The sequence below is a fragment of the Cydia pomonella genome, chromosome 15 (assembly GCF_033807575.1).
Source record: "Cydia pomonella isolate Wapato2018A chromosome 15, ilCydPomo1, whole genome shotgun sequence".
NCBI classification, from domain to species: Eukaryota; Metazoa; Arthropoda; class Insecta; order Lepidoptera; family Tortricidae; genus Cydia; species Cydia pomonella.
This window is the reverse complement of record NC_084717.1, coordinates 8,261,768-8,281,131: the sequence shown is the minus strand read 5'-3', so window position 1 is coordinate 8,281,131 and position 19,364 is coordinate 8,261,768. Positions and strand designations below refer to the sequence as shown.

Genomic DNA, 19,364 nt, shown 5'->3' with positions numbered 1-19,364 from the left:
ACAATCTCTTCAATCTGGTGGATCGAGATGGTGGATCCTACTGGACAGATGGAACCTATGGATAGGAAAACGTTATGCTCAACAATTTGGTAGCAGAAGCGATGTGATTTTTTAAAATCGCGACTGTCGTTGACATAATATATCTGAGGACGGGCCTTACGGGCAATAAGAATGGGGCCAGTACAGCGGTGTTACGCACACGAGTTTGAGCCAATCGTGCAGTCTAACGCCACAAGTACCACAACGTGATTGGTTGATGAGTTCGCATTATGCACGCGATTGATCGCATCTAGTTGTGTTAGACAGCACGATTGGCTCGAATTTGTGAATGACACAACTGAACTAGCACTATCGTTATTGCCCCTAAGGTCTTAGATATATGGTAAGCGTCAGGATGGCGGTGGACCTCAGCGAATTTCAAAGAAATATTTATAAACATATTGTACCTTCTGTGTACCTTTAATATAAACCAGTGTACCTTTCCCCAAAACGAGATATTTTACAAAACGGTCCACCCGCCAACCTGACGTCAGGATGGCGGGTGGACCTATGAAATCTTGCATTTATGGAGTGTGGAATTAATTATTATAATTAATTAATTATCTCCACCTTCCGTACTTGCATTATACCGCACTAAAAGTATGCAGTTATATTGTGCATGAGCTTAGCCTAGCTTGTTTTGGGGAGAGGTACACCGGTTTCTATTTCTATTTACAGAGGTACACTAAAGGTACAGTCACCATCATATATATCGGAGCGGCCAAGGTACCCACGAGTATCTGAACATGCCTCTACTGTCAAGAGGTTAGAGTGCGTGTTTAGAGATCTTTGAGCACCTCGGCCACTCCGATATATCTGATGGCGACTGTACCATATAACTGCATACTTTTAGTGCGGTATAATGCAAGATTTCATAGGTCCAACCGCAATCCTGACGTCAGAATGGCGGGTGGACTTTTTCTTAAATATCTCGTTTTGGGTTAGGTACACAGAAGGTACAGTATGTTTATAAATACTTACTTACTGCTATGGCGCAGCGACCCGAAGTGGATCTTGGCCTCCGACACCAAAGACCGCCATGCTTCTCTGTCCAAAACCGTTTCCATCTAGTCGACGGCGCCGAGTTCGCTAAGGTCTTTTTGCATTTCATCTCTCCAGCGGGACCTACCTAGGACGTCTAGACGGTCTTCGGCCATTTGGAACTTCAGAGTACGCCCTCCAGGCTGCACGATCCTCACCCATCTGGACTACGTGCCTGAGTCATCGGAGTCTGGCAGCGCGAAAAATCCTAGGACTCACACGTGGAGAGGATGGAACCTGGAGACTCCACAGGAATCAGGAGATTGAAGATCTGGTGTCCGAGCCGGACGTCATTGGATGTTTATAAATATTTCTTTGAAATTCGCTGAGGTCCACCCGCCATCTAGACGCCAGATGTCAATGCCGAGTGCGACCGCCCTTAAAGCGGTGTATTATCTCTAGTCTCTCCAATATGTTCTCCTGGTGGGTCCACGGGGTTTATTTAGCGGGTCTACGTGTACCTAATTATTTTTACCATGGGCCGACCATGAACACGATTCTATTTTGAAAACGTTGCCCGCGTAGCTACTTCAGTCTTAGGCGGTATATACTCTACACCACGTTCACAAAAGATTGATATTTTAGGTAAAAACTCACATTTCGCTATATTTGTCCATAGTAAATACTAATTCAAAAACTACTGTAGGGCCTAAAATCTTCTGTGATAGTAATGTAGAAATAAATACTGTTGACAGGCGGTCAACGGTATTTAGTACAATAATTACACTGAAACAATTCGTATAGAATACAGAACCGATGAATAATATATATCTAGAGAATCTAACTTTAATGCAATAATATAATTGAACAAAAGAAATACATTAGTACGAGTAGTACGATCAACCTATATGTCTATTTTTAATAGTCTTAATGTTCGTGTATCGGTTCTGTATTCTATGGCCATTAATTATGCTTTATTTTTCAACTTTCTTTGACTACACACAAGTACACATTATATTTGCTTTTTTCTTGAACTTTATCTTGCCCATGTTCGATTCTTCTTATGTCGATGCATCCTCATTATTTCCGTATGGTTTCTGAAAATACAATAACAGTTTTTGTATTGTTTTCTAATACCTATGTTTGAAGTCGGTTTCCTATTTTTAAGAGAAGTTTTTTTTTCATGTAAGTACCGTCAAGTGGGGTAAATTAGAGCAGATGGGATACCTATCGACAATTATGTCAATAAACAGTTTTACGTTCCATCAAGAATTGAGAGGTTGCCTCAATTCCTCATGGTACCCATGATGTAAGCTAGACCTTTACACAAATATTCCTTAAACCTCGTTAAGCAAGTAGCTTCTTTACAAACATAACAAAGAAGACAAATCGTCTAGCGTGAAATACGCATCGTTAAAGAGTTATTTTCTGGTCCTGATCAGAAGTTCCACTTCTTCAAATAGCACTTTTTTGAATGGCAATGCCTGGTCTGTTGATGAAACTAAAAAACGCCTATTAGATTTGGGGAGTTCCCTTAATTCCTCGTGGTTTTGTCAAAAATAGGACCATCTTGGAACTATATACCCACTTTCAAACGATAACTAATTTTCAACATTGGTTCAGAAAGTTTTTGAAGTCGGTTAAAAAGTAGTATCTTTACAATACTTTCCTTTTACTAAGAAGGGATGACTACTACAATTTGCTTACTAAGTAAGTACTTACTTACTATTAGTATCAGATTGGAGTCGACTCGAGAGTCGATAAAATGGGCGTCGCTACCCTTTCCGGGTGGGGGGATTTCACCGCATGAAAAAGAGACACATATAGTGAGTTCTTACTGTTCTACCAAACTACATATATAAAGTAGTCGTACTTTTTGAGTCAAATTAGTTTAATTCTAAAGGTGCGACGTAATGGCCTGAAGCCCGCTCTTAGCATACCTAGTTATACTATTTGATGGATATTGGTGTCAATTTATAATACGTTTAATTATTCATTGTCTTTACTTAATTATCTTTACCTTTTGCCGACCGGTTTGGCCTAGTGGGTAGTGACCCTGCCTATGAAGTATGAAGCCGATGGTCCCGAGTTTGAATCGCGTAAGGGCATTTCTTTGTGTGATGAATACAGATATTTGTTCCTAAGGCATGCGTGTTTTCTATGTATATACGTAAATATATATTTATCGAAATAAGTATGTTTAACGTCGCCTAGTACCCATAGTACAAGCTTTGATTAGTTTGGGGCCAATCTGTGTAAGATTGTCCCTACCTATTTATTTATTTATTACCTAACGTAACCTACATTAGGTAATGAAAGCATTTTATTTTTGTAAGGGTAACAGTTTTGCTGGGATATAAAATGGTTAATGATAAAAACTAATACTTTTACCAGCATTTTAACTTTATATTCATGCATTCGAAACCTATACATTTATGACAATAACTTTTGCAAGACGATAAGATTTTTTATTCACAATAACTTGTCCGTATTCGAACTGTCTGGCTACCCGACTGGCCGTGGCTGTGTACCCGGATTTTATACTCTGAAACTGGAACTAGTGACAGATAAGAGTCGATTGATGTTTTTTTTAAAGACACTTATACTTAAATAGAATTACTTACCTATGTTTAATTAAAAGAAAGACTACTTATACATAATAATCCTTACAGTTTTAACCTATTTAACCTACCTACCTACCTACTTTTAATAGTAGCAGTTCGGTTCACTTAGTAGAAATACCTGTTCTAAGAATAATGAAAAAGAAAGAAGAGTAATAAAAATAAAGAATCTGGAAGTCGTTGAGGTGTTCCGTTCTTCATCAGCAATTCTACTTCAACAAATGTCACTTTATTGAGTAAAAATGCTTGTAATATTGATGAAAATCCTAAAATGACTATATGTATGCCTATCCTATACAATATGAGAAGCTCCTTCGGTTTCTCATAGAACCTATCATCAGAACTGGACCTTGACACAAATGTTCCTTAAAAGCCTTACATGCTATAAACGAAATAAAATAAAAAACACGCCTAAGGTAAAATACTTGTCGTTGAAGAGTTCCATTTTGCTCAATATCAGCAGTTTCACTTCATCAAATGTCACTTGTTCAAATAAAAAAAACTTGATATGTTGACGAAAATCCTCAATTCCTCCCAATTGTGAATTCAAATCGATTTAAAATCCTCAATTCCTCATTGAATCCATCATCATAACTGGACCTTGACACAAATGTTTCCTAAGAACCTAGCTTGCTACAAACTTAACAAAGAATAAGAATCGCGCGCGTTGAAGAGTTCCGTTCTGGTCAATATCACTAACTTGTTTAAATCAAAATGCTTGATATGTTGACGAGAATCCAAACATTACTGTATGTATTGTATGCCTATAAGATTTGAGGAATTTCTTCGATTTCTCATGGAACCCATCCTCAGAACTAGACCTTATGACACAAATGTCTTCAAGAACTTTACTTGCTACAAAATAAACAAATAAAACATATCGCGCGCGAATTGGCGAGTTCCATTTTGGCCAGCATCAGCTGTTGCATTTCGTCAAATGTCACTTTTTAATAAAAATGCTTGATATGTAAATAAAAATCCAGAAATTATAAGATGTCAGGAATTCCCTAGATTATTTATGAAACCCATCATCAGAACTGAACATTGATATAAATACACCTTAAGAACGTTACTCGCTACAAGCTTAATAAAGAATACAAAACACGTGCGTTAAAAAGTTCCGTTCTGGACAACATCAGCAGTTCCACTTGATCAAATATAACTTTTTTTAAATAAAACACCTAGAGATATTGATGAAAAAAAACTATATGTATTTCTATAAGGTTTGAGGTGTCCATCATCAGACCTAGACACTAGACACTGGTGTCTAGCACAGATATTTCTTAAGAACCTTACTTTCTACAAACTTAAAAGTTCCGAGGAATTGTTCGGATTAATCTCTGCCGCCTCTTTCCGTCACCGCTTTACGCTACATCATTTATATCTTCACCACTTAGATGGTTGGCAATCCTCAACTGTGCATTTCTCTAGAAACTTCCTGCCTCATACAGCTAAACTATGAAATGATCTGTCGCATGCGGTATTTCCGGCCCAATACGATCTTTCAAACTTTAAGGAAAGAGCGTGTTCCTATCTTAAATGCCGGCACCGCACTTACAATCCCTATGGTGTAACAGATGTCCATGGCCAGCGGTAATTGCTTACCATCAGTTGATTCGTCTGCTAGTTTGCCTCTTATATCACAACAAACAAAAAAAGAAAAAATCTCACGCGTTGAAGAGTTCCGTTTTAGTCAACATCACTAGTTCCACTTCATCAAATGCCACTAATGTGAATAAAAAAAGGTAAAGATATTGATGAAAATCCAAAATGACTATATGCCTATAAGAATTGAGGAGAATGAGGAGTTCCCTCGCTTTCTCATGAGACAGATCATCAGAACTGTACTTCGACAAAAATGTTTCTTGAGAACCTTACTCGCTACAAACTTAACAACGAAGAAAAATTGCGCGCGTTGGAGTTCCGTTTTGGTCAACATCAGTAGTTCCACATCATCAAATGTCACTTTTGTGAATAAGACTTGATAATATGTTGATGAAAATCCAATAAGTACTATATATATACCTATAACATTTAAGAAATGCCCTCGATTCTTCATGGGACCCATCATCAGACCTTTACCTTGACACGAATGTTCCTAAAAACCTTAGTACTTAAAACTTACTTGCTACAAATTTAACTAATAAAACAAATCGCGCGCGAGTTGGCGAGTTCCATTCTGGTCAACATCAGCTGTTACACTTAGTCAAATGATAATTTTTTAATAAAAATGCTTGATATGTAAATAAAATCCCAGAAATTATTACATGTATGCCTATAAGATTTTAGGAATTCCCTCGATTCTTCATGAAACCCATCATCAGAACTGTACTTTGACAAAAATGTTTCTTAAGAACCTTACTTGCTACAAACTTAACGAAGAAAAATTGCACGCGTTGGAGTTCCGTTCTGGTCAACATCAGTAGTTCCACATCATCATATGTCACTTTTGTGAATAAAAGTTGATAATATGTTGATGAAAATCCAATAAGTACTACATATATGCCTATAGCATTTAAGAAATTCCCTCGATTCTTCATGGGACCCATCATCAGACCTTTACCTTGACACAAATGTTCCTAGAAACCTTAATACTTAAAACTTACTTGCTACAAACTTAACTAATAAAACAAATCGCGCGCGAGTTGGTGAGTTCCATTCTGGTCAACATCAGCTGTTACTTTTAGTCAAATGACACTTTTTTAATAATAATGCTTGATATGTAAATAAAATCCCAGAAATTATTACATGTATGTCTAAAAGATTTTAGGAATTCCCTCGATTCTTCATGAAACCCATCATCAGAACTGGACATTGATGTATTAAGTACACCTTAAGAACCTTACTCACTACAAGCTTAATAAAGAATACAAAACGTGTGCGTTGAAAAGTTCCGTTCTGGAACATATCAGCAGTTCCACTTGAATAAATGTAGCTTTTTTTTTAATAAAACGCCCAAAGATATTGATGTAAATCCAAAAAAAACTATATGTATTTCTATAAGGTTTGAGGTATCTATCAGACCTGGATCTAGACACAGATGTTTTTTAACAACCTTACTTTCTACAAACTTATCAGGACAAATTTATTACGGCGAGTGTTCCATCGAATTGCTCGGATTAATCCTTGCCGCCTCTTTTCGTCATCGCTCTACGCTACAACATTTTTATTTTCACCACTTAGATGGTTGGCAGTCCTCAACTGTGCATTTCTCTAGAAACTTCCTGCCTCATACAGCTAAACTATGAAATGATCTGTTGCCTGCGGTATTTCCGGACCAATACGACATTTAAAACTTTAAGAAAACAGCGTATTCCAATCTTAAAGGCCAGCACCGAACTTACAACCCCTATGGTTTAGCAGGTGTCCATGGGCGGCGGTAATCGCTTACCATCAGGTGTGACGTCTGCTCGTTTGCCTCTTATATCATAAAAAAAAACAAAGAAGAAAAATCTCGCGCGTTCAAGAGTTCCGTTTTGGTCAACATCAGTAGTTCCACTTCATTAAATGCCACTAGTGGGAATGAAAAAGCTTAAGGTATTGATGAAAATCCAAAATGACTATATGCCTATAAGATTTGAGGTGTTCCCTCGCTTCCTCATGGAACCCATCGTCAGACCTTTACCTTGACACAAAGGTTCCTAAAAACCTTGGTACTTGAAACTTACTCACTACAAACTTAACAAAGAAGACAAATCACGCGCGTGGAAGAGTTCCGTTTCTGATCAACATCAGCAGTTCCACTTCACCAAATGTACTTACTTACCACCCATTTATTTGAAACAGTACCTAGGTACTCCATTTTGATGCCGCCAGCTTGAAACTTCAATGGCCTCAGTGTCCGATGAACAACTTAAAAATGCTGAAAGTAATAACAATTATAATAAGTTGGGGAGTAGCGACCTTACACACCCGAGTGCTCCTGGGGAGTTCTGTTACCGGACATACAATAATAATAACAATAAATAAATATTATAGGGACATTCTTACACAAATTAACTGAGTCCCACGGCAAGCCGAGAAGGCTTGTTTTGTGAGTACTCATACAACGACATAATAATATATAATATACAAATACTTAAATACATAGAAAACATCCATGACTCAGGAACAAATATCTGTGCTCATCACACAAATAAATGCCCTTACCGGGATTCAAACCCAGGATCATCGACTTACTAGGCCAAACCGGTCGTGAAAAAAAGAGCAAAAAAAAAGAAAAATATGTCAAAAGAAAATGCGATTTGGAAACGTTATTCGCCACTTAATATATATCTGGTTCACAGCATTTATTTGGTGCTGATATAATGCCTGCAATATTACCCGAGTACATTAAAATATGAATAAATTATCATAAATTCAAAATAGTACGGTCGCCAAATCTCAAAAGCCCTCTAGAAACACGATTTAATTGACTCGGCTCGGCCTTACCCACAACCGGTATCAATGTGTTCGGACAGTTCTCCTGATTACCGTACATGCGGTAGTAAAGCGGAAAAATGGTGGAGGGGATAGTAATGACGTCACAAAGATGGCGGCCGGACCTATTCTTTTTGGCGGTGTATCTCGAAAACCACTTAACCGATTTTAATCATCGAGGTGTCAAATAATAGCTTATATTATGGAGATTATTTCCTTTTCTACAAACATTTACGTGAAACCTATAGGAAAAAAAATAATCACAAAAAACAGTTTTTTTATAAAATTATTATTTTTTATTTTGTAAAAATCTCCGTAAATATTAGCATTTCGCAAATTTTGTTTAATATAAAACATATTGCTTCATTATCAAGGAATATAATGAGCCTTAAAACATACAGATCGAGTAATAAACAATGAAGCTACACTCATTTATTTGCGCATGGGTAACCATAACTGGCTTTTACCGGTCGAAACTGTGGTGACTGTTACGATACGTATTGAATGGAATTTATAGAGTATCGGTTTTAATTCCTGAAATTATAATGACAATTATAAAAACCAGACACAATAATGTTACCTTACTTCGACGTTTAGTCTCTTTTTTCGTCTTAATCATAGGTAGGTACATATTTCTTTTTACTTAAAAAATTTATACAGGGTGAACTTTTAACCACCAGTCATACTCTGCGCAGCGACTTTATAGGTCATACTGAACAACTTTTACTATTAGTAGTCCCCAAGCCGCTCCGAGGCCAGATTTAATTGACTCAGCTCGGCCTTACCCACAACCGGTATCAATGTGTTCGGGCGTTTCTCCTGATCACCGTACATGCGGTAGTAAAGCGGAAAAATGGTGGGAGGGGATAGTAATGACGTCACAAAGATGGCGTCCGGACCTATTCTTTTTGGCGGTGTATCTCGAAAACCACTTAACCGATTGTATTCATCGAGGTGTCAACTAATAGCTTATATTATGGAGATTATTTCCTTTTTACAAACATTTACGTGAAACCTATAGGAAAATAATAATCACAAAAAACATTTTTTTTATACATTTGGTTGGTAGGTTTGTCTTATGTTTTAAAGCAGTAAAATCTTTCAAGTCGAAACACAGTATAAATATACATTTTGTTGTCTAATCTAAAAGTATGATGTTCATTGTTTAAGACTGATTAGTGATTACTGAATTAAATAACATGCTATTTGTTATTTTTGTTTTATTTTTTAAATCAGGTATTAATTTATTCACTATGTATCACTATACAGGCAAAATGTGTATCATAGTTGGTCTGTAAGTACTTACTACTTGTGTCGAATATAGGTATAAGATGAAATTTTAACCACCAGCCATACTCTGCGCAGTGACTTTACAGGTCATACTGAACAACTTTTATTATGGGACCAATGCCGAATCACGCAAGAAAATTTGGATCTGGAATGACACCCACTGGCTGTGCCCTACCACACAAAGCGAGATGACATTCACAATGCTCATACCTCTCTTTTGGACGTAGTTTAAGGACGTACCCGGGTCCATGACGCATGCTCGCCACACCGCTGCTTAAAATAAGCTGACGCACCGTAAATTGAACTGCGTAAAAATCGCAAAAAATATTACACGGAGATCTTATGGCAGACACCGTACCGGTGACGTAAAAGACGCAACTGTTTTGCGAACAAAAAAGATTCGCGTGAAGCACGTCACTGCGATTCCGTACCGTCACCGTTTTTTAAACAGCGGTGTGGGGAGCATGCGTCAAAAACGGTACGCATACGACGCGTCACTGCGATTCCGTATCGTGACCGTTTTTTAAGCTGCGGTCTGGTCGCACCTTGTATTGTATTGTATTGTATTCGGGCGATTTTTCCGCAACTCGACGACTTGCGCCTATTTTGCGTGATATGTTGGGGGTGGGCTAGTCCTGCCAGCCCAGCTCCTCGAGGAATCCTATCAAACCTTTGATGTTGAGTAGGACCTCGGGGAGGTCTCTCGGAGATCCGAGATGTTTAGCCCTGTATGGAGTCACTCCGCTGCATTCCAGCACCACGTGAGAGGCTGTTTCTTCTGTCTCCATGCAACCTCGGTACAGGGGACTGTCTGTGACACCTGTTGTGAAAAGATGTTTGTTAAATAGTCCATGACCTGTTATGACACTGGTTACCATACTCAGTCGGACCTTCCCTAGTTGCAGGAGCGCCCTTGTGAGTTTTCCGTTGATGCCAGGCATGGCTTCTTTTGCCTGTCTGCATCCAGTCTGGTTCAGCCAGTGTTCTGTGTGTAGTTTCCCTGTACGTGCCAGCAGCATTGAGCGTACCTTGCTAAATGGTATCGGAAGAATCGGTTCCGGACCAATCGCCCCCGCATTCGATCCTTGCTTGGCAAGCTCGTCCGCAGCATCGTTACCTCGGGATCCACTGTGTCCCTTGATCCATTGTAGGGTGATCTTGTTATTATGACATACCTCCATTAGTCGTTCGTGGCATTCGTGTATAAGTTTGGATGTAACTATATGGCTATTTAGAGCCATTAAGACTGCTCTACTGTCGGAGAGTATGCGGATGGAGGATCCTACTACCTTCCTTGCAGTGATGGCAGCCGCCGCGTTTATGATGCCCATGCACTCAGCTTGGAATACCGAGTTATGGGCTCCTAGCGGAGTGGTGATCGACATGTTCAGGTCTTCTGAGAAGGTTCCAGAGCCCGATCCGCTTCTGTTTTGGACCCATCAGTGAAGATTCTCAGCTCCCGGGGATTGAATCCTTCATGATTGTCGTCCTCATATAACTTTATTTTGTACCTTTTATCGAAGATAGCTTGTTTGTGAATCCGGTCCGTGCCTGACCTAAGCACTGGAAATTCGTCATACACCTTTTCCAGGCATTTTGTGTGAAGAGCTCCTGTGATGTTAGACCATATCTTGAGGGTTCGCAACCTTACCGCTGAGAGACTGGCCTCTTGCTGTATGTGTAGGTGCAGCGGTGGAAGGTTTAGCATGACCTCCATGGCTGCAGTCGGGGTAGACCTCGTGCAGCCAGTGGTGGCCGCGCATACGAGCCTTTGAAGTCTTTGTAGTTTGTCTCGTACGTTGCCTAGGTTTGTTCTTGGCCACCAAACCAGAGCACCGTAACAGAGTAAGGGGCGGATTATCGTCTTATAGAGCCAGAGGGTAATTTTCGGGTTGAGTCCCCACCTCTTACCAATCATCCTTCTGCACTGCCAGAAGACAACTCCCGCCTTGTCTATCCGTTTGTTGATGTGGTTGTTCCAATTGTGTTTATTGTCGAGAGTTAGTCCTAAGTACTTAACTTCATCGGACAGCTGTAGCTCAGTTTGGAAAAGTGTTGGTCTGGTAAAGTTGGTCGCACCTTTATATGGGACAGTCAAAATTTTTTTCGCGATTTCGGAATTGGTCCCATAGTAAAAGTTGTTAAGTATGACCTATAAAGTCGCTGCGCAGAGTATGACTGGTGGTTAAAAGTTCACCCTGTATAAAATTTTTAAGTAAAAAGAAATATGTACCTACCTATGATTAAGACGAAAAAAGAGACTAAACGTCGAAGTAAGGTAACATTATTGGGACTGGTTTTTATAATTTTAATTATAATTTCAGTAATTAAAACCGATACTCTATAAATTCCATTCAATACGTATCGTAACAGTCACCACAGTTTCGACCGGTAAAAGCCAGTTATCGTTACCCATGCGCAAATAAATGAGTGTAGCTTCATTGTTTATTACTCGATCTGTATGTTTTAAGGCTCATTATATTCCTTGATAATGAAGCAATATGTTTTATATTAAACAAAATTTGCGAAATGCTAATATTTACGGAGATTTTTACAAAATAAAAAATAATAATTTTATAAAAAAACTGTTTTTTGTGATTATTTTTTTTCCTATAGGTTTCACGTAAATGTTTGTAGAAAAGGAAATAATCTCCATAATATAAGCTATTATTTGACATCTCGATGATTAAAATCGGTTAAGTGGTTTTCGAGATACACCGCCAAAAAGAATAGGTCCGGCCGCCATCTTTGTGACGTCATTACTATCCCCTCCACCATTTTTCCGCTTTACTACTGCATGTACGGTGATCAGGAGAACTGTCCGAACACATTGATACCGGTTGTGGGTAAGGCCGAGCTGAGTCAATTAAATCTGGCCTCGGAGCGGCTTGGCGACCGTACTAAAAGATGGTCCCTATAACAGTTCATTTTTACATGGAAAATGGCTTTCATATAAAATGTTTGTCAGACATATTTTTGGAAGTATAGTACAATCATTAACTTAGAAATATACGTAACATTTCACGAATAAAAATACGGTAACACATATTTTTAATTATTTTTTTAACTTATCCTACGCAAAATAGAATTGGAGAAACTGACATAGGGACTATCATTCGACACGACACGTATAGTAAAGTATGAATCCGCTCTAAGTCCCCTTACATAGACAGTGGGAAGTAAAATAATTCTTGTTCTGAAAACAATAAAATGTAAAATGATTAGGTAGGACAATCCAAACTTCTAAGGTCGCGTAGATCAGAAGTAGATATGAATTTGTTCGACAATACGATAGGAAACTTTTCAGCATTTACATAGGCGCATTTTTTTCTGGAATACTATCTAAATTGCACTTTGTATATATGCTACATTTTTTATATAATTTGGAGCCTTTATTTTCCATGGAGTCGAACGCTATATAGCAGCTATACGAGAAAAAATAATACTTTGATCTTACCTACCCCATGAATAGTGAAGATCATCAAGGAGCATACTCTCTGAGATCAATGGAATGGAGTGCCTTTCGATTGGAGAAAATTATAGCGTATTAGAAATATACTATTTTGTAATTACAATGTTGAATATTTTAAATTGCGTGTTTTGACAATTATTGTTGACAATATTACATTCAGAGTCATCTTGACATAACTTTAGAAATCCATAAACTAGTCTATACTTTTTAAAATGATGGAGTAAGACTGACGAGATTACCGCGATGTATAAATGTTTTACGTCAAGTAGAATTTTGCTTTAGAGCGACATCTGGCGTTGAGTAGAAAAGTTAAGGCGTAATTAACTACAATTAATTAACTCATTAAATGGTTTTATTTTGGTCCCTGCAACGATTTGACCCCAGTTATATTATACGAAAAATAGCTTATAAAAATACTTTTCACATGATATACATGGCATTTGTATACACTCTTATTTCGCTGTGTATCAAGTAATTTTTAGAATGACGATTTTTTAAAACTGTTCATTGTGTCCCTTTAAATACTTTATCATTGGTGTTGATACAAAAAACATAAAGCATTTTTTATATTCTTTCGAATAAAATACGCTAAAACTTTTTATATCCCGCGTATAAGGAAATATAACTGCTTATATGCGCAACTTCTTTTTTTATATAGCTCGGTCCCTGCAAGTTGTCCAAGGTTGGTGCCATACAATAAAATAATACTACGATTAAGAGCTTTAAAACGACATATGTCTCAACAGTATACATCCATGGGACACTCCCCATACAAAAGTGCCCATTGTCCTTTGTGGACTTGCTCCACAGCCTCTGTGCCAATAAGGAGCGGCACGGTACTTGTCGCCCTGCACCTCATCTCCTGGGTCTTCCGGATGTTAACTTTGAGTCCCGTCTTCATTGCCTCACTTCGAAGGTCGTCCAGCTTGGCTTGCATATCAGCGCGTGTGTGGTTCTCTCACTCTTTGTACTATGACTATATTCCACACCGTATATACCTATATTAAGGTTTTTTTGGGGATGAGATACCTGCCTCATATTTACTAAACGGCCTTGCTCACTCTCAATGACGCAGGGCCACCAAATGCTTATTTCTTAGCTTTTGTAATAATAAACGATTTAAGATAAGTAATGCTAATGTACCTACTTAAGTAATGGGCTAGAAAAAAAAAACAAATAAGGGCCGGCACAAATTACTTTAACCAAGTAAACTAAGACATATAAAAAGTGTAAAAGTACTAAAACCCTTTTTACCTACTCATTTTACAACACCTTTTGCGTAGAAACATATTATACGTAAGCCTTATTTTACAACTTACAAGCCAATAAAATGTGACAAAGAGGAACTAAGGAATATATTACATCAGGAAGTGGCAGTAAAAACTGTTATGAATTCATGTTTCTATGGAAGCAATTTATATTCTAGTAGGAGTCGGTCAATCGATCTCGCCACGTGTTAGGGTAAGTGGCAATAAATTTGCCCAGTTAATGTTAGACAAGAGTAACGATTCTGGCCAGCCAGGGTGACAAACTAGCGCTTGAGAGATTTACTCTCACGCTCGGAAATGGTAGTATGCTTTATCAAAAGATTTGCTGCTGGAAAATAATAGTCGTTTAGCCGGCTATTCGCACTTTATAACATACAAACTTATGTGTTGATGTGTGTTTTGGAACTTTTCAAGATAGAGGAGAATGGAAGAGAAGAACATGTTGTGCCGACCCCACATAACGTGGGATAAGGGCAGGAGGAAGAGAAGTGTGTTTTGGAACTTTGATTTTAGTTAATTTTTCATGAAATGTTCCGTTCCGGTGTGGCACAACGCTTGAGAGACCTATACTACTACTTAAGTAGTGGGGTTTGGTATATGTACGAAGGTATTGAGTTTGCTCAAATAAATAAAAAATTACGCGGTAGAAATAATTAGTATACATTAACATTTAAAAAACGAAACTAACACAAAAAACTCATAACTGATTCCTGACTCCCGCGATTTTGGTGCCCGTCACTTTTGCAGGTAATGCATTATCGGGCTTAGCAAATAACGGTACAGGACCAATAACGGTTTTGCCATATGGCAATAACTAAGCATGTTTCCACGCTTGCTATAAATTAGTTTATTACCTGTTAATAATATTCTTACACCGGTGTAAACAAATAAAACAAAGAAAGATTAAAAGACAAAGGGCCAGTGCCGACAAAAGAAAGGATTAGACATTATACAATACTTTTACAGGTTAATCCCTAACGGTCACTATGAACAATGTTACCTAATATGTATGCTATTACCTAAAAATGCACATTGCGTATAACGGTAAAAGCTAACATTTTTATACATTTAATCATATATTTAATACCAACTAAGCTTGGGTCGCACACTAACCTACTATTTACACTGAACGAAAAAAGTAATTGGCAATATAAAGAGGTTTCAGGCATTGTGAATGCTACTGGAACATACAACAACCCGCATTCCATTTAAGTCCATAATGTCTTAAAAACATCCTATCCGCTCTATTCTCGCTTTTAATTTGATATCACTTGTCACTTATTTGTTAACTAAATTCAGTTCAGACATACGTAGAAATAGATCCAAGGTTACACTTTCAGGTCAAGAAAGTTTATCTTGACCTCACCAGTTCGTATATATTCATATCGTCCTTAATTCGACCGTAACTTACAACACAATGTAGCAGACAAATAAATTACCTCTCTTAAGATAGGTCTAACTCTGAAGGACGGAATGCTTTGTTGAATATCTAGGTGTATATCTAGATAGATCTTCTGCCTGAAATTGGTTCTATCTATGAGATAACCTCTGCAGAGACTAGAGTAATAGAGTAATATTTCCACAATAATACATCGGCGTATATTAATGTCATGGGTGGATAAAAGGTTCGGTCATGTGTAAAGTGGTATTCGCACTAATACCCTTCGGATTGATTGCCTTAATAATAGTGCCCTGTTGTGTATGTATATTACTGAGGTAATAGGGAATAAAATGAAATATTCAATGCGGTTCAAATTTGTAAATCTTGTTTGGAAATTTTTGATCCTATCTTCAAAATCGGCCTCATTGTTTGTAAGAACTTGATTGGGATACCGCGACTGATCCTTTTATAATTTAAAATTACCGCGCAGATTTACCGAATTTGTAAAAAAAATATTTAGAAAGAAAGAAAAGCCATTGTTACAGTTACACCACCTATGTTAGAATCGCTGTAACCATTCTCCTCCAATTATAAACTTATATAGTACAATCTAAGAATCCGAAAAACTTATTAGTCTTAACTTAAACTCATAATTATGTATTATCTAAACTTTGCGTTTAACAATGGCATAATAGCAGCTCAACTAAAATTAATAATGCCAAAAGCCGTATAAATAAAGCCGAAAGACACGACACGAATGCTACGTTAATAATGTTCTTTCTGTATTAAATCGCAATGAAGCGAACAACGGGAAACGTGGGCACATATAAAATTCCAGCCCCACTTAATGAGAAGTTAACTCGAAAACTTACTAGAATACCCTCGACACGTTTTATTCATGGCCGTAAAGCCTTTTAACTTAAATTTGCAAGGTTCTTGAAAATTTATGAGGTGTCATTGAGCAAGTTTAGTCGTTGATCAAACTTTTGCCGTTTAGTGTCTCTATTTGGATGTAATTAGTAAATTTTATTACAAAATATATATGATAATTTTGTGTATCCTACGGGTATGTACTTATGTTACGCATATTTATTTAAATATTTGATGTTATATTTTGATGACCGGTCTGGCTTAGTGGGTGACCTATGAAGCCGATGGTCCCGGGTTCGAATCCCGGTAAGGGAATTTATTTGCCTGATGAACACAGATATTTGTTCCTGAGTTATGGAAGTTTTCTATGTATATATTTATTTATATACGTATGTATATCGTCGCCTAGTACCCATAGTACAAGCTTTGCTTAGTTTGGGGCTAGGACGGTTTGTGCAAGATTGTCCCCAGATATTTATTTATTTAGATATCTTTTATGTCGCAAAAACTTTTTTTCGTTTAGTAAGAGTTACTAATAGGTGTTTATGCCAACATTAAGGTAATTCAATTGTTTACAATTGGATTATATACCTCATAATATATTAATTTTAAACACAAATTATTTTCGGCACTCTTCACTAAAATAATTAAACCAAGACGTAGAAAACTCCCGCAGGCAGTTAAGGCAGTCTTATCGCTAAAAGCAATCTCTTACAGACAACCCCCATATCCGCTGTGTAAAGTTGTAAACCGATTAGCGCCTACGGTAAATCATGCGAATCGCCAAGCCGCGAATCCACACGTGATCATTTGCTGTTAAACACAATCATACCGGCACCGGCGTGGTTAAGTGCATAAAACTGATCAACTGTGCCTAACTAGCCCATTGTTCTAACTGATATGGTTACGCGAGATGCGATGATTTTATTTTATAATATTATGTCGCGGTTACACACTCAACTTGGTCGTATAACATATTACTCGTATTGGCCATGTGCGATATGCGTGGGGGAATACCAGCGATGAAAACGCATGGCGAGGAACATGGAATTTTAGTGACATCGTCCACACCAACGCTGCTGCAGCAACGTCGCTATCCAAATGCCGTAATATTTTTGGCGCTCGCTTTTAATTTTAACTACACTGAAGACCACATGGTATTTTCAGAATTATATTTCCCATTACGGTCTTAATTTTCACTAATTTACCAAAATTCCTTACGTTCCAGAAGAATTTATTAGGGGCCTAGCCAAGATGACAATCGTACTTGACTAAACCCCAGATATCTTGTAACTTGGACAACTTGGACAAGTCACGCATGCAGCTAGCGTAAACTATCAAGTTCCCGTTAACTGCCTGACTATAACTCTCGGAGGTGACTTAAACCGAGCATCGGCATTTACCTGCGTCTGCATTCATCTACCAACTCCAAGCACCAATTCAATGCTAATGCAATCTTTGGTATAAATACCTTAAATCAAGTGAGAGTAAGCTAAACTTTCCAATCTACACTGAAATAAATGATTGCATGACAGTGATAACAGTAACAAAATATTTAGGACTTGCTAAAGAACTAAATATGTTACACGTTTTGTAAAAATAAAATCGGTTTTAGGATATTGATTAACATTTATTTCTTGATTACTTAAGTTTAGTTTATTTTAATTACTCAATGAGTTCAGCCATTTAGTTACACTAAACGGCAAATATTTGCATAGAATTTCCATACTAAGTTTTTGATAAAGTACGTTACAGCTTATGATACAATTACTACCGTTATCTTTATCGGTACTTATTTACTTACTTACTTACTTACTCCGTTGGCTCAGCGACCCAAAATGAGACTTGGCCTCCGACACAAGACAGCGCCACTTTTCTCGGTCCTGTGCGACCTCTCGCCAACTTATTTACACATTCAGAAAAAATGAGAGCTCTCGCTAACTACATTTAAAAAAAATATCCCTCATTGTCTGTGACTTAATTTAATTACGGCCTTACGAATCTTGTTTTTACGAAATAACATTATTTAAAACAGATGCCATCTTAAGGATGGTAAAGAACAAATTTGCCAAGTTAAGCCCTTGAATGGAACTCAGTAAGGAATTAGCGGAAAGATGGAAACTCCGTCAGTGGAAATGAATGCAAATGTTATGAAGCGACGTGTGAGCAAGGGCTCATTGCAACCGCTTGCCAAGAGCGGGCGAGTCGTAGGCTGAGACGAAACTGTATTCTTACCAAGATTACAACTGTCCAATTGTCCATCGACAAACGCTAAACGAAAGATACAATGTATCGAGATGACACAGATGCTACGAAAAATTACGAGACTATTTCCAAACATTAGGTATTTAAGTTTCAATTGTCATTTTCTATCAACGATAGTCGTCTTGGCTAGGGCCCCAGTAAGCAGTGGCAAGGCGTTTAACCGTCCATAGAACTCGATTTTGGATTGTTATCAATTTGGTTCAAATAACACACCTTCGAAGATAATTTTGTGCAAATCATAGCCAAGTATCGTCTATAATTAATTCATGTAATAAAAATGATGTGTTTATTCTACAAAAGAAATGTGTTCGATCTATTGCAAGAGCAAGACATACTGATAGTTGCAAGCCTTTATTCAATAAACTTGGCATCTTAACATTCCCCTCTATATTTATATTGGAAGCGTGCATATTTGTAAAAGAAAATTTAAATCTCTTTAGAAAAATAGAAAAAAACTTGCCCCGAAATAATCAAAATAAGTATGAGATACTCCCAAAAATTCCCGTAAAAACCGCCTATTATAATAAAAGCTTGATGCTTTAGCTGTGATGACTCAATTAAAGATCAGGATATAAAGGCGTTTAAAAAATCTTTAATACAAGTACTGAAAAAGAGAATGCCTCACAATGTAAATGACTTTTTCAATATAGATTTCTCTACAGCTTAGTAATATGATAAGCACTTGCCTTGTTTCCTTTTTATGTAAAACATAGCTGAAAGAAAAAATATGACAAATACAAACATTGTAAATAGTTCAT

The 19,364-nt window shown here is 37.4% G+C and overlaps 1 protein-coding gene and 1 long non-coding RNA gene across 4 annotated transcripts in view; both read right to left on the bottom strand.

Moving 5' to 3' along the window:
• LOC133525708 (uncharacterized) overlaps positions 1-19,364 on the bottom strand; it is a 352,002-nt gene that overhangs the window by 307,351 nt on the left and 25,287 nt on the right. The window lies entirely within an intron of this gene.
• LOC133525702 (uncharacterized) lies at positions 1,844-4,595 on the bottom strand. The gene is made up of 2 exons (XR_009800614.1): positions 2,747-4,595; positions 1,844-2,117 (listed from the first exon to the last, which is right to left on the bottom strand). It is a non-coding gene; the product is annotated as an uncharacterized LOC133525702 (long non-coding RNA).